Below are 18419 nucleotides of genomic sequence, written 5' to 3'. Positions count from 1 at the left end.
AGACCTTTTCCCCAGTGCACCAGAAGGGCCAGCCATCGCTGGTCCATTTATCGAAATGTCCACAGCCACATCCACTCAACAGAGTCTCCAGGGTTTAACACAGTTGGGGCTGGCAGCAGGATGTTGCTCTGCTGGCCATATCCCGGCTTCAATAACTCCTCTTTGGTTTGCACATACAGTTGTATAAGAGAGGCAGCAATGTGTGTGAGCATTTCCACAGGGCTCAAGGCTCCTTTTCAGGGCTCTCATTCAAATGCCGTAACACTGTCCATAAACAAACTGACCAGCCCTATAGACTATTGGTGTCCAACTTCAGGCCAGATTTCAACAAACTGTTGTACCTCTCTATCATGCCTGCCCTTGTAGGATTATACGGCCCATGATATTTCCTCTTTATTCCTAATTGCTGTACCCATTCTTGTAACGCATGCCCAGTAAAGTGGGTGCCTCGATTGCTCTCAGTCACCTGCGGCCGGCCATAGGCTGTAAAGAGACCCTCCAGGCCCCTCTTGGTGGTTTGCTGATCTTCACGATGTGCAGGAAAAGCAACCAATAGTCCAGTGGCCATGTCCATACAAGTCATGGCATACCAGTATCCTTCTGATATGGGTAGAGGCCCAATATGGTCTATCTGCCACCTGCCAAGGGGTATTGTCCCTTACTATTGTCCCATGTTGCTGCAGGACTCAGTGTAAGTCCCTCTTAGAGCACACAAGGCACTCCTTCCAGGCTCTGCTGACTTCTTCAAAGGTCAACGGCAAGCCCCATTGATGGGCTACATTGTCTTTTGCCCCTCATGCAACAAAAGTTGATGCAACTGTTGGGCTACATCAGAGGCAGGCTTTCCTTCTAGACACCACACCTGGGCCATTGTGTCTGCTTCATCATTTCCTGGGGATGCCAGAGGCAAATGGCCAGTCACATGATATACAGTAACTGTCTTAGTCTGAACAGAGGCCCATTGGTCTTGCCACAACTCTTCACCCAAAAGGGGCTGGTGACCAACCATCCAGTGACATGGTACCATGGTGGTAGCCACAGGGTCAAGCCCCAATACACAGCCCAGCTGTCAGTGCAGACAACTATGGGGGAGGGCTCCTGGGTGATCATGAGCCATACTGCCCACAACTCAGCCCATAGGCTGCTCTTCCCCTCTCCATCCTCCACCCATATTGTCTCAGTCTTAGGATGGAAAGCCACGGCCCTCCACTTCAGGGACTGCCCACGTCTGTATACCAAGATCTTCAGATATAGGTTCAGATATAGGGGCTTTTCTCTCCTGATAAGGGATCTCAGCTACCAATGGCTCAAAACCAAGTTCTTCCTGCTTTCCACTGGTATACATCACTGGTTCTAATAAGTGTTGGAAGTCTCCACTTAAGGGGCTAGTAGAGAGGGTACTACACTGCTGTAAATTCCCCCCTCCCCCTTTTGGCCAGTGTTGGTGTCTGGGCCATTCCACTCCGTGGCCTTTGGGCCTCCAGTTTCACACCCACCCCATGATGGTACTGGTCATTATTATCTTGGTTGGAGCTGTTTCAGCAATGGGCTCTGTAGCCAGCAATGTGTGGTACACAGCAGCCAGTTGCTTCTCTATCAAGGTGTACCAGACCCCTGCTCCTTTCCAAGTTGTGACCAGAATCAAATAGGTTGGCGTGTCCATTCAAGCCACTGCCAAAGACCCCATCCATAACCACCTTTGGTTACATGAACATCTAGCTCACAGGGCCTTGATGAGTCCATTACACTCAAGGCCTGTACAGCCTTGACTGCTCACTTAGCAGCATTAAAAGCAGCTGCCCATGTCTCATCCCAGTCCCACCTGATGCCCTTTCATACCAACCAGTATAAGGGCTTCAGAATTTGTGCCAAGTGCAGGATAAACACTCTCCAGTAGCCCCAAAGACCCCAAAACTCTTGTAATACTGCCACAGTGGTAGGGGTGGGGAAAGCCTGGACCTCGTCTATGAGTGCTTCTGGGATAACTTCAGTTTACCCAAACAGATGACCCCCAAGAATTTTACAGAAAAACCAGATCCCTGAACCTTCATGCTGTTCACAGCCCAACCTTTTTCCTGTAGATGTTGCAGCATTAAAGAAACTTCCCCTTCTAAATCTTTGAGAGAATCAGACATGAGCATAATAGCATCAATGTAGTGATACAGCTGCACCATTTGAGGTTTCCCTCACATGGCCAAGTCCTGGGCTACAAGTCCATGACAAATGGTGGGACTGTGGAGGTATCCCTGTGCAAGGACAGTGAATGTCCACTGCTGGCCTTCCCATGTGAAGGCAAACTGTTCCTAACTCCTGTGCTATGTCAGTAGAGAAGAAAGCATTAGCAAGGTCCACAACATAATGATACGTCCCTAGGTCATGACTTAGTGTGTCCATAAGGGCTGCTATAGAGGGGACAACAGCATGCAAAGGGGTGTGACTACTCAATTCCCTGTAGTTCACGGTCATATGCCAGGAGCTGTCTGACTTTTCAACTGATCACACTGGGAAATTAAAAGGACTGAGTGGGCTTTATGATGTTCACCTTCTCCAACTCCTATAGTTTCTCCGATTTCCTTGTGCCCCCAGGAAATTTATGCTGCTTAGTATTTGTCACTTGCCAAGGTATAGGCAGAGCTACAATGGGTGCTTAGCATGTCCCCTCAGAACTGCCCTTACCACATGTACCCTTAGTCTGAACTCACCTGCAGTGGTCTGTAACCACAGGCCTTGCAAGATATCTACCCCCAAAATATATTCAGGGATGGGAGAAATGTACACAGTATACTCCTTTAGGGGTAAACGCCCTATCACCAAAGACATTTGGGCTTTCTTCACTCTAAGTGCCTTACAGCCACAGCCACCTATCACAGCAGGGGTCCCGGGAAAATGCTCAGGCTTTGCCATAAATCAGAGAACGTTCGGTTCCTGTGTCCACCAGTGCTGGGACAAGTTATACATCCACAGGCGACCAATGAATTGCTAATTCTACATATGGCCTGTTTCCCACCACATCCTCCAACATGGGGACCTTGACCCTAGTCCCTCAGTTGAACCTGATGCCTAGTCATCCTTTTTTGGGGTGAGGGACCAGGCACAGCCTGAGTATTTTTCTCCAGGGAGTCTTGAAGGGACACAGGCCAGACATGGGGCTTTGCTTCCAGCTTCTGTGTCCTGGACCTCAGCAGCTGGAACTGCTACTCTGGCTTTAATTGGTGCCACAGTTCTAACAAGATCCCATTGGGCTGCCCATCAATTTTTTTTTTCACTACCCCGACCTGGGTCCTCAAGACCTTCATGGGGCCCTTTGCACCTCTCCTTTCAGTCGTAGCCCATACTTCCTTCCGTGCTCTTTTTATTTCAACCTCCCCCAGATCTGTTAAAGTACGAGTAGCCTCACTTATGGATTGCCCTATGTGTGGGGGGCAAGAGTAGTCGCTAGGGGCCCAAAGAGATGGAGGAGCTGCATGCAGCATCAGGTTTCTCATTCTTATGGTGAACAACTCCTCATCTGGGCCCTGGGGGTCCATAGTATAGACATATTTTTCATGCCCTATTCCTGCAACACCTGCTGGAGCTCTGCACACATTTTCCAGCTAGTGGATAAGTATGGTAAATCACCCTGATAGGCCAAACTGCCCTTATGGCTATTGTCAGCCAGTCCAGAAGCATCTGATACCCCTTTGGGCACTTTGCAACCACTGCCTGAGTGAAGCATGACTTGTCAGGGAAGCCAGTCTACCCATTTCAGAACCTGACAGAACAGTGTTTTCAGCCCCCATATCCCAGAGATACAAATGCCATGTAGGCAGAGGTTTCTACGGCTTCTGCTGATATCAGGGACGTTCATGTCCACCATCTCATCCTGGGTATAGGGGCAGAGCATGGAGTGCTCCACAACCTGGGGAGGGGGCTCCTCCTCCCCCTGAGGAGCCCGTGGTTGTTGCATTTTTATTTTCTTAATTACAACTGGGTGGGCCTTTAATACAGGAGAGGCTGGTTCCTTGGGCGGTGGCCTGGACAACAGATCAGCCCTCGGCCCCACCCCCTCATCCTCTCCCAACATCTCCTCCACCATCCCGGGGGCTGAAGGCACAGCCCTTTCCTCCCCTCCCCCACGGCCTCCTGCAACAGGGCTCCTCCTGCTGCCTGCCCCTCGCTGCTGCTCAGGAATCCTCCAGGAGGAATCTTCTCAGTAACTGTCTTTCTTTCTTAAGGGCATCCCATAGGTCATTGCCCAGCAACTCCAAGTGATGCTGAAGTGTGTCTCTCTCCTGCCTAAGTCTCTCTCTCTCCTCGATAACACTTTCCACTAACTTGAGGAAAAGAGATCCTACAATCCCAGCTGCTACACGGCCACTCAGGGCCTCTAAGCAGTCTTCTGTCTCAGGAAGGGCTAATTCTGCAGTTTCCAGTGTCTCCATCCTTCCCCAATTCTGGGGAAGGCCCCACCCCTCTAGGAGGTTCTTTACCCTAGACCAATTCCCCACTGGGGCTCCCCAATTGGAAGCCCCACAGATAGGGGACTCCTGGGTGAAGCTATACCCTCAGCTGCTGCAGCTACTGGGGCTTCCCCACTGTGCACAAGATGGGGATCTGGACATCTCCCCACCATCTCTAGGGGCAGCCCACCCAAGGGTCGCACCCATGTAGACAGATTTTGGGTTCAGAGGTCCTGCCGACTACTGCCAGATGTTACACCGGCAGGAGAATCCTAGGACAAAATACCTTTGAAACCGAAATCAGTCAAAGGGAGAAAGAAAGTGGGAGAAACCCATTTATTTCTTACAAGCAGTCCCCTTCTGCTCTCTGGTGTCTCTCGTGACCTGGCTGCAGAAGAAGAGACTTCACCCAACCTCTTCAGTCCAGATATGCCCTAGCTGGCCCTTGTAATTACCTATTTATATGGAGATGGACTACTTCTCTCCACCCCTTGGAAACACCTACTGATATGGAGATGCACTAAGGCCAGGTGAGAGATTCTGGAAATATTGCAGTTTTACCCACACCCAACTCTTTGCCTAAAATAAGAAGACAGAGCCAGGATATCCCCCAGGCTGCTGCCTGGGCAAAGGACACTGACGCTTTCTGAGATATCTTGGCCCATTCACATGATCCTCAGATTAAATTAGCATTAAGGCCTGAAGGCTGATGTAACACCAAGACAAATCCATGATCAATAATGATTATTAGAATTTTTGCCTTGTGGGTTTTTCTGTATGTATTATGAGTAAGAAGAGCATGAGCAGAGCCAGAGTCATTACAAGACCTGAGCCAGTCAACCAGCCCATCACACTTTCCTATAAAAAACAACAAATATTCAGATAAGCAGGGCTTGGTCACCCACTTTCTCTCTGAGACCGTATTTTCTCCTTGCTAAATAAAACTGTCTCCTGTCTTCTCATTTTTGCTTCATATTCCTTGTCCGCATGAGAAAGACCCCTCCCTGTAACAGCTGGGATTAATTTGATTCACAGAAAAATAAAATAATACAGCTTCCATTGTTGGATAAGATCCTGGCTGTTGTGTACTGAATGCTGGATCAAAAGAGATTTTCTCCAAGCTGGGTGCAGAGCCATAGATTTGCACTCCACTAAACCCCAGGGCAAGAATGTGCTGAGAACACCTGGGTTTCTAACTCAGAAATAGTCTAAATCATGAGCATAAGAGTGCAGACTAAAAACAGAGGCCTGCTGGAGCTGAGAGGTGGCCTTCTCGCATCCTTCTGAAAGTGTGCATCCTCCTGTTGTTGGGCAGCTGTGTCTGAGGAGGTCTGTGCCGCGCACTAGGTGAAACCTCAACCTGATGGGGGAGGGTTCTTGACTCTGATCAAGAAAGAATTCTCAAACAGGTCAGAAGAGTGTAGGTAAGGAAGGAATTCATTAAAGTGAGGATAGCAGCAAATGGCAGCAGCCACGCAGGCAGCAGAGAGAAAGAACAGAGGAAGAAAAGGGAAGCTCATTGAACTCTGGCATAGCGCAGATCCCTTGCCAACTCCTCAAGCCAGATCACCTGGCGTCCCGTGTCCACTTGAATCTGCACCGTGTGAGAACTAAGCTTCTACCACCCAGGATTAGGGGGAGCCACAGCACACTGGATGGGGTGAGATCATGTTCTGACAACTTCCAAAAGGCAAAGAAAGGAGATTTTCAGGCAGGCCACTACACAGCGCGATAGCATAGCCACAGTCCTGCCTGGGTCACCCCAGCAACGGGAACTTGGAAGCCCAAATCATAGATCTCACTAACCCTTCCTTACTTGTCTGAAGTACAACAGAGAAAGAGAAGACTTGTGCTTAAGTCTAGAAAATAGAATGAAAAAGCAAAGAAACAAAGACACCACTGGAAGAGCGCAGAGACAAAAGTTGAACAATGAGAAATCTTTATTTAATGGAAAGTATACATTCGAAGAAAGGGGTGTGTGGGCAGCCTCAGAGAGGAGGCACACTTGAGGCCTTAGGATTCTGTCTTTTAAGGCTTTCAAGAATGAGGAAAAGGTGGGGGTGAGGGGACTCTAGGCTTGACATGTGGTCTCATGATGTCTCCAGTGAGAGACATTGTGTCATCACCTGTAGTCTGTCCTCTAGATATTCTGGAAGATAAACTTAACACAAGAAATTTCTTGATCCTGTTCTTCTCTAAGACAGCAGTTACCCTCAAGTACTGGGACATATCATTTAGGACTGCTTGCCCTGCCTTAAGGTAGTGTAGGTTATTGGTTGATTACTATAAAATATGTTAGGAATCTTACTTCCTAACTTCCTGTTTGTTTGTTTTTTTAAATGGAATCTCAGCCTTCAGATGGCATCCCTCCTGCTTCTACTCTACTATTTATATCTTGGCATTGTCATCATAGGCGGGAAAAATCCATCCTGATGTTTGTCCCATGTCCCTGCCCCACCTCGCTCCGTTACAGCAGCTGCTCGGTCCCTGGCAGGCAACAAGCACTGACCAGAGCTTCAAAATGTGATCATCAGCAACTACAGGGCCGACCCACGACACCGCAGACATCGACTCTGTCGTAGCACATTCTTACAACAGCAACTAGACCCATTTATCAAGACAATTTCTCTTGCACTCTGCTTCTCTGTGTGGCAGATTGTATTTTCTAAAATTCCTACAGCAATATATATGTGTGCGCTCACTGCTCTTCCAGATCCTCTTCCGACTCCTCCTCCCCAAAACTAGGCGGGGCTTGTGGTCGCCTCCATGAATAGAAGGTGCCAGAAGTGATACTGTGTCATTTCGTCATTTTGAAGGCTAGACTACCACTTGCTACCTGTGCTCTCTCTGTCTCTTTCTTTCTCAACAGGTTTGCTCTCAGGACCCAGCCACCTTGCTTCAAGAAAGCCCAAACCAGCCTGTGCCAGGGGCCACATGGAGAGGCCCAGGTAGGCGGGAATTGAAGCCCCAGCCGACAGCTTCAACTGCCAGCTGTGTGAATGCATGAGGTTTCTGGTAATTCTGGGCACCAGAGAGCAAAGAAAAACCACCCCCTCTCTGCCCTGTTTGACTTCATGACCCTCACAGCCACGAGCATTAACAAATGATTACTTTACACCATTTGGGGTAATTTGTTACCCAGTCATAATAACTGGAATGTGCTGGTAGCTTGGAGATACTGACTGAATCCATGTTTTTAATCTTCATGGAATTTACACTCCCATATTTCTGAGATTCCCCTCATGACTGCATACACAGAGGGAGTTTCACAGGGCCTGAGTTTAAAATAAGTTGAAAGATATCCTCAGGAGCCTGGTGTATAGAGTTGAAAATATTGAGTTTGTTGCTAATAATGTTGATTGGTGAATATGGCTTCAGAACTGTGGCCAAATGGGTTTGCTAATATCTCACTGGTCAGTCAGACATAAGCACTCGCCTAGACGGTGGTTCAGCTGGGTAACTCTGGGCCTCCTGCTACACACCTTCCTCCAGGGCAGACCCCTTGTTGCAAGACAGCAACCGGACTGCCCTGAGGAAGGGGCCAAGTGAACGTAAAGTGCCCATGTCCTTCTCCCAAACTCACTAAACAGGTCACTCCCTCCTCCACCCAGTAGAATGAGGGGTGGGGAAAGACGGAAACTACTACAGTAGATAAGCAACCTCCACAGGGAACCGTGAACCTCACACGTCTCCCAATATTATCAGTACATATTTATGTCTCTCATTTTTTCTACTTTAGCCTTGTCCTAAGCAAACCCTCCCGTGAAATCAGGGCTTTGATTTGCTAATTATACATTTTTCCAATGTACATTAAAGTAAGTACTCAACTATTAAAAATTGCTTATCTGTGCAATTTAAATATAATTTAAAATAAGTACATATTTATTTCACACATATCAGTGGATGCATATCACCCTTGGGCAATCAGCAATTGACACAGGTCACCCCACAAAATGAGTAAGCACCAACTCAGGCAGATAAAGAATTCAGTGTTTGGTCAAAGGCAAACATGAGATGTGAAAATTGATATTAAATGCAAAAAAAAATTAGAGAAGATGAAATTTTAGTGTGTTTTTTTCCCCCAATAGCATCATCCTTAAGTAGAATGGTAGCAGAAGATTTATGAAGCAGGAACCAGGTACTATACATTAAGTGGAATCTCCTGATTTTTCTAATAATTCCAGGATTATGGTGGGCATTATGTAGAATGATCCTGGATTCTTCTGGATTCTGAATCTTAGTGCATTTCCCAAGCACCATTCTATGAGCCTTTGAGGCAAATTTTTGTTGCCTTACATGTGCTTTCCCTGACCCGTGACAAGAGCTGTTCTCCAGTTCTTTTTTTCCCCTTCTTTTCCCCGCTTCCAGAGCCCACTGCAGAGAAGTCAGATGGGGGATGCCAGCCTATAGTGAGATGGAGGTTAGAGTGCTCTTGCCTGCCAATCAAGGTCTCTCGGGGTTGTTCTCAGATGTGATTTAAATATACATTTGAAAGAGAAAAACCTCTTCCTTTACCCTGAGACCCCGACCTGCAACATCTTTCTCCTTCGGTTTCCTTCTGTGCCGCACTGACTCACTGCAGCAGAGGTGAGTTCTGCAAGGCAGCCAGGCCGTAGGAGTAAGCAGTGGCAACAGGAGCAGGAGATTTCCCCTCTTCTACCCCTGAAGAGGGGCTGAGACCTAGGTGACTGTCTCTCGGGATACTGCCCAAGGAAGGGCAGAAACAGTATGCAAGTCATCTAGGTAAAGCTACTGTGAAAACAGGAGACTCCCTTTAAAATGTGGGTCCATTTGCCTCTCTCCAGTATTATCAAAGGTACTTTGAAAAGTTAAAATCCAAGCAGCAACAGCTACAAGGGGTGGTGTGCAGCTGGCACGCCTGTTCTGTGCTGCACTACCCTGCGCTGCTGTGAGGGCTGCAGCTGGAGGGCGGGGTCATGCAGCAGTTCAGCTCAGCTAGGGAGGCTTGCTCAAAAATGTACCCACCGGGTTCACCCTCAGCAGAGGCCAGTGCTGTGGGTCCGGAGTGAAGGTCAGAACTTTTTCACAGCTTCCCCCAGAAACCCAGGGCATTCTGATGCAGAAGGTCTACAGAACTTGAAGAAACACTACTCTCCTTGCTATTACAGGCACTTTCTTCCACTATAATGCATATGCCTAAACTCTTACTAACTCTTCTGAATTTTAGTCTGTTTCACCTTTGACTTTGTTTTCCCGCATTTGCCAGTCACAGCTCTTTCCTGAAAGGAATCAAAAGGACACTCAACCAAGAGACCTGGGTTCTGACCCTGGTGTTCTCACTTGTGCTGAGCTTTCGGGCTTCTCACAGCTTTGGACCTTGGTTTCCTCATCTTCCAATTAGAGACTTTTTTTAATTTTTTTATTCTGAGCTTTAAAGAACCCCAGGATTCCTGCATTTTCCCTAGACCCAAAGATTGAATGAAGGGTGAAGGATAGACTAAAGTCTGGGATCAAGTCCCCCAGTCCCCAGCTCCTCCAGCAACCAAACCGACTTGGTGTTGTATTTCACTTTATATCCTGGAGTTCCGGTAATGGTTTTGTTTGGGTAGGAGTGAGACTCCACTGCTGATGTGTTTTTTTAATCCACATGATTTAAAGAGGTGTTTAAAGAGTTCCTTAGCTCCCCAGGGTCTACGATTCCAGAAACCCTGGAGGGAACCCCTGGCAAATGCCCTTCTTTGTGGGATTTTTCTGCCCCATCTCATGTCCAATCTATGGAAGCCAGTTTTATTAGGCTGGGGAGAAAGGATTTGCTTCTGGGAACATGTTGTGTTAATAACCAGATGGACTCAAGAGTCATGTAAGCCTCGGAGTCAGAGAAGGACGGAGCCCCATCTGCTTCTGCTCAGTGTCCACCAGAGTTACTATTTCCCCTCCATGTCACCCCCCAAAACAGTGAGGTCCCTGATAAACTGTCTGTAAGTCATATGACATAGACAACAGGCTGTCCAGAGGACTGCCAGAGCCTTTCAAAGGCATAGTTCTGCTTGGAGAGGCATCACATCGTCTCAAGACAAGGGAAGATAAGTCCTGAGTCTTTCTCTCTGTTCAAGCACAAGGGCTATCACTGCAGAAGGAGGACTGACTCTTGGGCTTAGCAGGAAATGAGGGAGACGTCCTCCCGGGTTGGGCAGCAGTGGCCACACAGCCATGGTCACGTGCTAACCAGAAAGGGCGAGGCACTGCAGCTTGGCAGGCTTGTGCAGAGTTCTTCCGTTGGCGAGAAGAGTTGGGGTACCGAGGGAGTAACGACTTACATTAATTGAAGGAACAAGTGCATCCTTTCCATTCATGTCCGTAAATAAGGACACTGCAGGACAAAGTAATACCAGCTAACTCTGGCCAGGTTGGAAGACACAGATGGCACCTGCCCCAGACTGCCAGCATCGGCATGTGCTGGAAAGGGCTCTGTCCTCTGCATCAACCACCTTCTCTTCAGAACACAGCCTGACAGCCACAAGCACTTACCTGACACTGGACTAACTTGTCCCCACACCACTCTAATATCTCCTGGCCAGTAAGACATGTATCACAGGCAGCCCCTAAGTTGGTCACTCATACTGTCACCCACAGGAGGAAAAAACTATGACTTATATTCTATATCTATCTATCTACAAAACCTGCTTGTATATAAGTAAGCAGTAAACTATATAGTTTAATAGATTTTTTAATCTATAAATGTCATAAACTTTGCCCAAATTTCAGAGAACCCTATTAGAAAACTAAACTTTGGAATTAAATAGATTGCAGAAAGAAAGTCTGCTCTGGTGAAACCTAATTCAGTAAATGAATTCATTCAACAGATGCCTGTTAGTCCCTCTTAAGTGCCAGATGTTGTGTAAGGAGTTGCAGCAAATCAAAATAGAACCCAACCACCATCTTGAATAGGAGAATCACACACACACACACACACACACGTTAAGTATCAAACTTATCTCATGCAAGATATAAACCAAAAACTGTGGAAATTGAGAATGGGATGCTCTGCCCAAAGGAGGGTAGTAGGAATTTTATAGGCAGACACAGAAGATACCATATTGTAGGAAGAAGGAAAATGTCACAATAGCGAAGTCTCACAACCTTCCACGTCACATACATCTAGGGGTGCTTTCCTGTTTAGGGAAATTGTGAATCCAGTTTGAGTAGAAGGCAGAGTGGGAATGGAGGGCTAAGCGAAAAAGCAGAGGGCAAAGGAGTGGGGCTTAAATCTGAATGCAAGGGAGAGTGATCCGAATAGAACGGCTATGTGGTCGGAGCTGGGCATGAGGAAATGATACCTGGTTCTGGGTGTGACCTGGTTTGGGAGGAGAGCAGGGAAGATTGGAAGCTCATTTCGGAGTTCCCTGCAGGACTCCTGACAGGGAGATCTGGGCCTGGAGTTGGCAGTGGAAATGGAAAGGAACCAAGAGAGAGAGGAGCCACTGCTGAGGCCAAATCCACGGGGCCGGGTCATGGTTTGACTGGAGGAAGGGAGCAAAGGTGACATAGAAATCTCCACCAGGCTCCAGGGAGAAGGGGTCTAATGTAGTTAACACAGACACAGTTGGGAACAAATATATCTTGGGAAGATAAAATTAAGTTTAATTTTGGACAGTTTCATAGGGAAATAGAATTTATGAACTGACCTGCTTGGTATTAATTCTCTTATCAAACCGAACTGCCCTGCTATCATTAGAATACAGCCTGAAGGGAAGCCTGAGTGAAGAAAACATCTGCAGCCCATAAAGAGATGCGAGAGGCTTTGAGGGACAGCCTATTCCTCTGACCCGCCAGGTAACAGAGTGCAGATTCACTCAAGTTATTTGTCTTTTTTCCTTTCAATTAATAACTTTATTTTCTTTTCAGTTTTGAGGTGTAATTGACAAACAAAACTGTAATTTGTTTCAAGTGTACAACGTGATAATCTGATATACTCATTCACTGAAAGAATTCCCACCACGAGTTAAGGAACATATCTGTCACCTCACATGTCTGCCTTTTTTGGGTGGGGGAGTGAGAACATTAAATTCTACTCTCTTAGCAAATTTCAGTTATACAATCCAGTATTATCAGCCATAGTTACCATGTTATCAGGAGACCTCAGCCTTATTCATCTTATAAGTCAGTTTGTACCCTTTTACTAACCTCTCCCTATTCCCAACCCCAGCCCCCATCCCAGCCCCTGGCACCCACTTCTCTGTTTCTAAAAGTTCAACTCTTTTTTTTTAACATTCCAATGTAAGCAGAGTCACTTAATTTACTTGGGTAAATAGCCCGGTATGAAGCAAATGTAGCAAAGTCTAATTCTTAGGCACACACAGTGGAAAGAACTGTCATGTTAGTTGTCAGGGGAAAAAAAACATCCCCCTGCAAATCATGAAAGTTGGCTTTAATGCTGCATGAAAATCTCGCTCTGCTTACTTGGCTATTGCTTTTACTTTCTCCAAGACATAAACTTGTCTGCCTGTTAATTCAGCCATTTTTTGTAAGAACATCAAGTTTTTCCCCCAGGATATTTTGAGATGAATGCAATTAATCTACTTTTGAATCTGATGAATTTTTTCTTTACCCATACTAGATATTGGCAAGAATTTGTAGCGTCTCAACTGGGAAAGAAAAAATTTTTCTTTAATTTTCAGGGTTTTCACTTTTAGTCTGGGGAGGTCAAACCCAACTTCAGTTTTTAAATTTCACAATCTAAATGATTGCCAAACAACCAAAAAAAATGATCTCTTTGTAAGTCTTTTACCCTGCCCTCCCAAAATGCAAAGAAACTGGTGAACAAAATTTATCTAAAGATATTTTAAAGATTCAAGTAAACTGAGGTCTGAAAAGCCAGTTTACTCCTCCAGGTAGGAGGTAAAATCCCAAGGAAGTCCTGTGTCTCAGCACAGGAGGGTGGTTTTGGAATTGCAGAGCAAAGTCACATAGGGAAGAGCTAAAACAGGTGCAGGGTGGTGAAGCAGAGCCCCTGGCTAGCCCTGGGCTCCAAGCATTTGGGGCAGGCTGGGGTAATCCCAAGGAATAATATGAATAATAATAATAAATGTAAAAATCGCTACTGTAGCATAACTACTTATGCTAGTCACCACACTACATATTTTCATAATATCCCACCCCATTTCACAACATCCTTGTGAGGGAATGTTTTTATCCTCATTTTACAGATAAGGACATCAAAGCCTCAAAGCAAGCTGCAAAGTGGCAGATGTATGACTGGGACCAAGTGCCCTCGGACTCCAAATTGTGCTCTGTGCACCCTGCTGCTCGGCCTCTGCACCAGGTTTTCCTCACACACCTGAGATCAGTCCCCTGGCTCCAGGCTGAAGCTGTTCAGTGCCAAGAGCCAGGAGAATGAGACCTTGGGCCTGTACGTCAGACTGTTTCCAAATTCCTCTGGTGGACGGCTGTCATTTGAGAGGCTCTGACTTCCTTTTTCATTCTTCTGGAGGTTATTTTATAATTTCCCCCACTCATAATAAAATAGATATTTTTCCCATTATTATATAAAAACAAGATACTGAGGGGTTCCATTGCCCCTCTACTTACCCCCCTGACGTTTGTGTTTCCCCATTCTTTAAACAAGAGCTTTGGAATGCTGGTATCTCCTTTATCTATTACCACCTCCCAATTCCTATTTGCTGAGACCCTTTGGCACTTTTAGTTCCAAATGACTATTAATTTTTATCCTCACATATATCTTCAAATTCTTCGATTTTGAAGCTCTTTGACACTTACGTTACAGATTCCCAATCTCTCTCCTTTGAGATTCAGCAATGTGTGCTTCAAGGTTCCTTGTTCATCGCTCTTGAGGTTCCCTTAACTTGAAATGTTTTTTCTTGGTATTTGTCATAGCTAGGATGCATGTGGGATAGACACTAAGTCATCACATGTTCATCAGTAGTTTTCTTTTTTCTCTGGGAGGCAAATAGCATCTTGGCTGAGAGTAAGCTTTTTAGATTGCATTACTTTCTTTCAGTGTCATTTAGATATTCCACTGTGTTCTGACTCCCTTATTGCCTGTTGAGCAGTGGCTAATACTAATTTGATACATTGTATTTTGCCCAGAAGTGTGTAAGATTTCTCTTTAGATTTGCAATTCAGAAAACTTGCCAAAATGTATCTAGGAATAGACAAATTATTTATTTTTCTCATCCTGCCTAGAACTAGTAAACCTTTCCAAGGCAATGACTTCAGTCTATTTAAACTTGAGTGTTCTTTATCTAGAGATATTTCTTCTGCTTAATCATCACACCATTCATTGGATTCTCAATTTCATCTCTCCTCTCTTTCTATTTCTTTCACTGAATTATTTAGCTTCAGAATACTGCTTTTTATGCCCAGAAAGTCCTTTTCATGCTGTGATGGTGTCTCCTTGAGTGAGTGCTTGTTTATTATTAAAGTTTATTATTATTATGATTCTGTCTCCTCTAGCAGTTACTACAGTGTTCTGGTGGCTCTTTCTTCTTTTTTGACTGCTGGGTTGCCTAAGAGCATCTCTTTGTCTCCTCTTGGTTCTGTCGGCCCTGAGGTTTAGTCAAGCTATGGCTGTGCGTTAGGAGAGAAGAAGCTGTGAGTATCCTGCCCAACCAGATGTCTCTGCTACCGAGGGCCTGTGGCGGAGCAGCACCCTGTAGCTCCTTCCTTGGTCCAGGACCAGGCAGGAGCTTCCTGCTCCCATCCTTCTCACCAGTAAGGGCTGCTGTTCCCTCAAGAAAGAGAAGAGGATGTCCTCCTGTTCAGTGGACTCAGGTGTTCAGCAGTTTCTCCTGGGCTGCTTGTAGGCAGATTGGCAAAGTCTGTCTTCTCAGGTAGAGATCTACAGACGTCCTCCAGGTAATCTCTCTCAAAGATCCACTTCTCACCCCAGGACCCTTGGCCTCCATGTTTCTCAGAACTGGGTCTGATTTTCAACAAGGGTGCCAAGACTTTCAATGGGAAAAGAATAGTCTTTTTGACATATAGCCCTGGTCAACTGGATAGCCATAAGCAAAAGAATGAAATTGAATGCTTCTCTCACACAATATATAAAAATTAGCACAAAATGGATCAAAGACCCAAATGTAAGAGTTGAAATTATAAAATTCTTGGAAGAAAACATAAGCAGAATAAGAAGAATAAATATGCAGTACCTTAGATTTGATGGTGGATTATGACACCCAAAGCACAAGCAAAAAATGAAAAAATACATACACTAGATTTAATCAAAATTAAAAACTTTCATGACTCTAGGGGCACTGTCAAGAAAGTGAAAAGACAACACACAGACTGGGAAAAAAATCGGCAAATCATTGATCTGATAGGAGATGTCATCTGGAATATATAGAGCTCTTACAACTCAATAATAAAAAGGTAAACACAATTTTTTAATGAGTAAATTGTATGTATAGACATTTCTCCAAAGAAGATACAAATGGGTAATAAAATGAAATGATGCTGGACATGATTATCCTTCAAGGAAATGCAAATCAAAACCACAATGAGATATCACTTCACACACTAGGATGGCTAGAATCAAAAACACAGATAATAACAAGAGAGGGTGAGGATGTGGAGAAATCAGAACCCTCATATATGCTGCTTTTGGGAATGCAAAATGGTGCAGCCACATTGGAAAACAGTTCCTCAAATGATTAAATTTAGAGTTTTCACTTGACCCAGCAATTCCAGGCCTAAGTAACAACCTAAATAGAAACAAGCCAAGTCCATCAACTGACAAATGGATAAACAAAATGTGATACATCCAATACAATGAAATATTTGCTGCAGCATGTCATACTTGCTGCAGCATGAATGACCTTGAAAATATTATGCTATGTGCAAGAATACAGTTACAAAAGACCATGTATTATATAATGCCATTCATATGAAATGTCTAGAACTGGCAAATCAACAGAGACAGAAAGTAGATTAACACTGCTTTGGGCTCAGTGAAAAGAGAGGAAGGGGGACAAAAGGAAAAAGCTACAGGGTACAGATTTCTTCTCGAGGTGATGAAATATTCTAAAATCAATTTGGTCATGGTTGCATGTATCTGTGAATATAGTAAAATCCATTGAACTGTACACTTTAATTGGGTGGATTATATGGTATGTTGATTATCTCTCAAAAAAATGTTACAAAAACTATGCTATTATGAAAAAAATAGAATAACATTGCTAACGATATTGCATAAGAGCAAAGATTAAAATAACCCTAAGCCTATGTCACCAATAGAAAGATAAGCAATGATCTCAAGTATAAGATGGGAAAAATTATAACACAAACATTGGTATATAAAGTGCCACAATTTATTACCAGTTATAAATATAGCACATAAATATAAAATTCTATTAAAATTTAAATTTGACCTAAATACAGGGCTTCAGATTTAGCAAATAAACACATAGCATATCCAGATAAATTTGATTTATTTCTAATTGCATATGCATATATACATTTAAATAAATGAAAAATATGGTGTGGGACATACTTTGCTATAAAAGCATCTATTATTTATCTGATTATTTATCTGAAATAAATTATGACCATCTAAATTGCATATCTCTTTCTTTAATTTTATTTATCTGATGACTTGGTTCTCCTTAACAGTTCCTTGCTTCTCTAAATCTGCTTCATAAAATTCCTGCGGTTACAGTCTATATTCCATTTACACTGTAACATATCATCTACAGTGCTCAGCGTATTTCATTCTTTTGTCCATCCATCCTCATTAGTGAAAAAACATGGTCAGTCCTCATGCTTATATAAGGCAGTATGCTAAACACATACTGGCATAAAGCTAAAATTCTGATCATTACTCTTCAAATTTCACTTGTTGAAGCACATACCATATTTTGTGGCATAACTTGCTTTCCTATTCTTGAAGAAATTATGTTACATCTCTTGGTCAATAACAAAGTCCATTGATATAAAAGAGTATTGTTGTTCACTTTTATTCCCTTTTTCTTCAATACCCATGATTCCACTTGTTCCTGTGCTGGCTGAATATTTAGTAATGTCCAGTAAAATCATCAACTTCTTCAAAGGATGACATCAATGTCAAAACATAATTATAGCAAGTGCCATAGTAATTACCTACTTCAAGTTGGAATTTCTTTTCCTTTTTAAAAATACCTTTTCTCAATGGGGCATTACTGTTAGCACACATAATATGTGGTGGGGGGGTGACATGGAAAAGGCAGTATAGAAAGAGAAGACAAGTAGTGATTCTATAGCATCTTATTATGCTGATAGACAGTGACTGTAATGGGGTATGTGAGGGGGACTTGATAATGGGGGGGAATCTAGTAACCATAATGTTGTTCAAGTAATTGTACATTAATGATATCAAAATTAAAAAATTTAAAAAAACTTTTCTCCTTTTCAGAAAAGCCTTGATAATGAAAGGCATACATTTTTCATCAATCCTTTCTTTAGTACATTCAAGAATTTCCTCTGAACAGTGGAGTACTTATAAAACGTTGTTTTTCAGTTTACATAATCCTCTTGCTAAAGTGATTGAAAACTAAGAAATATGCAGCCTTTGCTGAATAGATTACTAAAAACTCAACAAGAATCTTGAGGTTCTTTTCTTCATAATTAAATATGATTTCATACCTTAAATGATAAAGTTAAGAATTCCTTTACATGTATTTGTTAAAGAGAGCCAGAAGATTTTTTTGAGAGCTTGAATAATGCCAGGAAAATCAAAAAATTTTACTTGCTCAGAATAAACAGTATAAGGCTGTTAGTAAGTATAAATGGCAAAGAAAGAGAACAAATTCATAAGAATGCCATAGCAGTGTCAATAGACATCAGATGCTGTCTGAGCAATATTAAGCAGAAGTTGTGCAGGACAACCAGCACTTGCTATGGAATCATTCATGCTTTGCTTCAACTTCGAATAAATTTTATCTGCACATTTACACAAACACCTGCCTGGTCTACATCAGAAGCAACATAATCTATCTCACTAACTCCCAGGGTATAAGAGAGTCC

At 43.9% G+C, this 18419-nt stretch overlaps 1 long non-coding RNA gene across 1 annotated transcript; it reads left to right on the top strand.

Annotated features, from left to right (window-relative positions):
* The first annotated feature begins 11561 nt into the window (after positions 1-11561).
* On the top strand, positions 11562-16823 carry LOC118967512 (uncharacterized). Its single transcript, XR_005054606.2, has 3 exons — positions 11562-11939; positions 12136-12233; positions 13607-16823. It is a non-coding gene; the product is annotated as an uncharacterized lncRNA (long non-coding RNA).
* Positions 16824-18419: the final 1596 nt, after the last annotated feature.

The sequence above is a fragment of the Manis javanica genome, chromosome 14, assembly GCF_040802235.1.
Source record: "Manis javanica isolate MJ-LG chromosome 14, MJ_LKY, whole genome shotgun sequence".
NCBI lineage: Eukaryota > Metazoa > Chordata > Mammalia > Pholidota > Manidae > Manis > Manis javanica.
The sequence above is the reverse complement of the archived record's forward strand: the minus strand, read 5'-3'. Positions and strand labels throughout refer to the sequence as shown.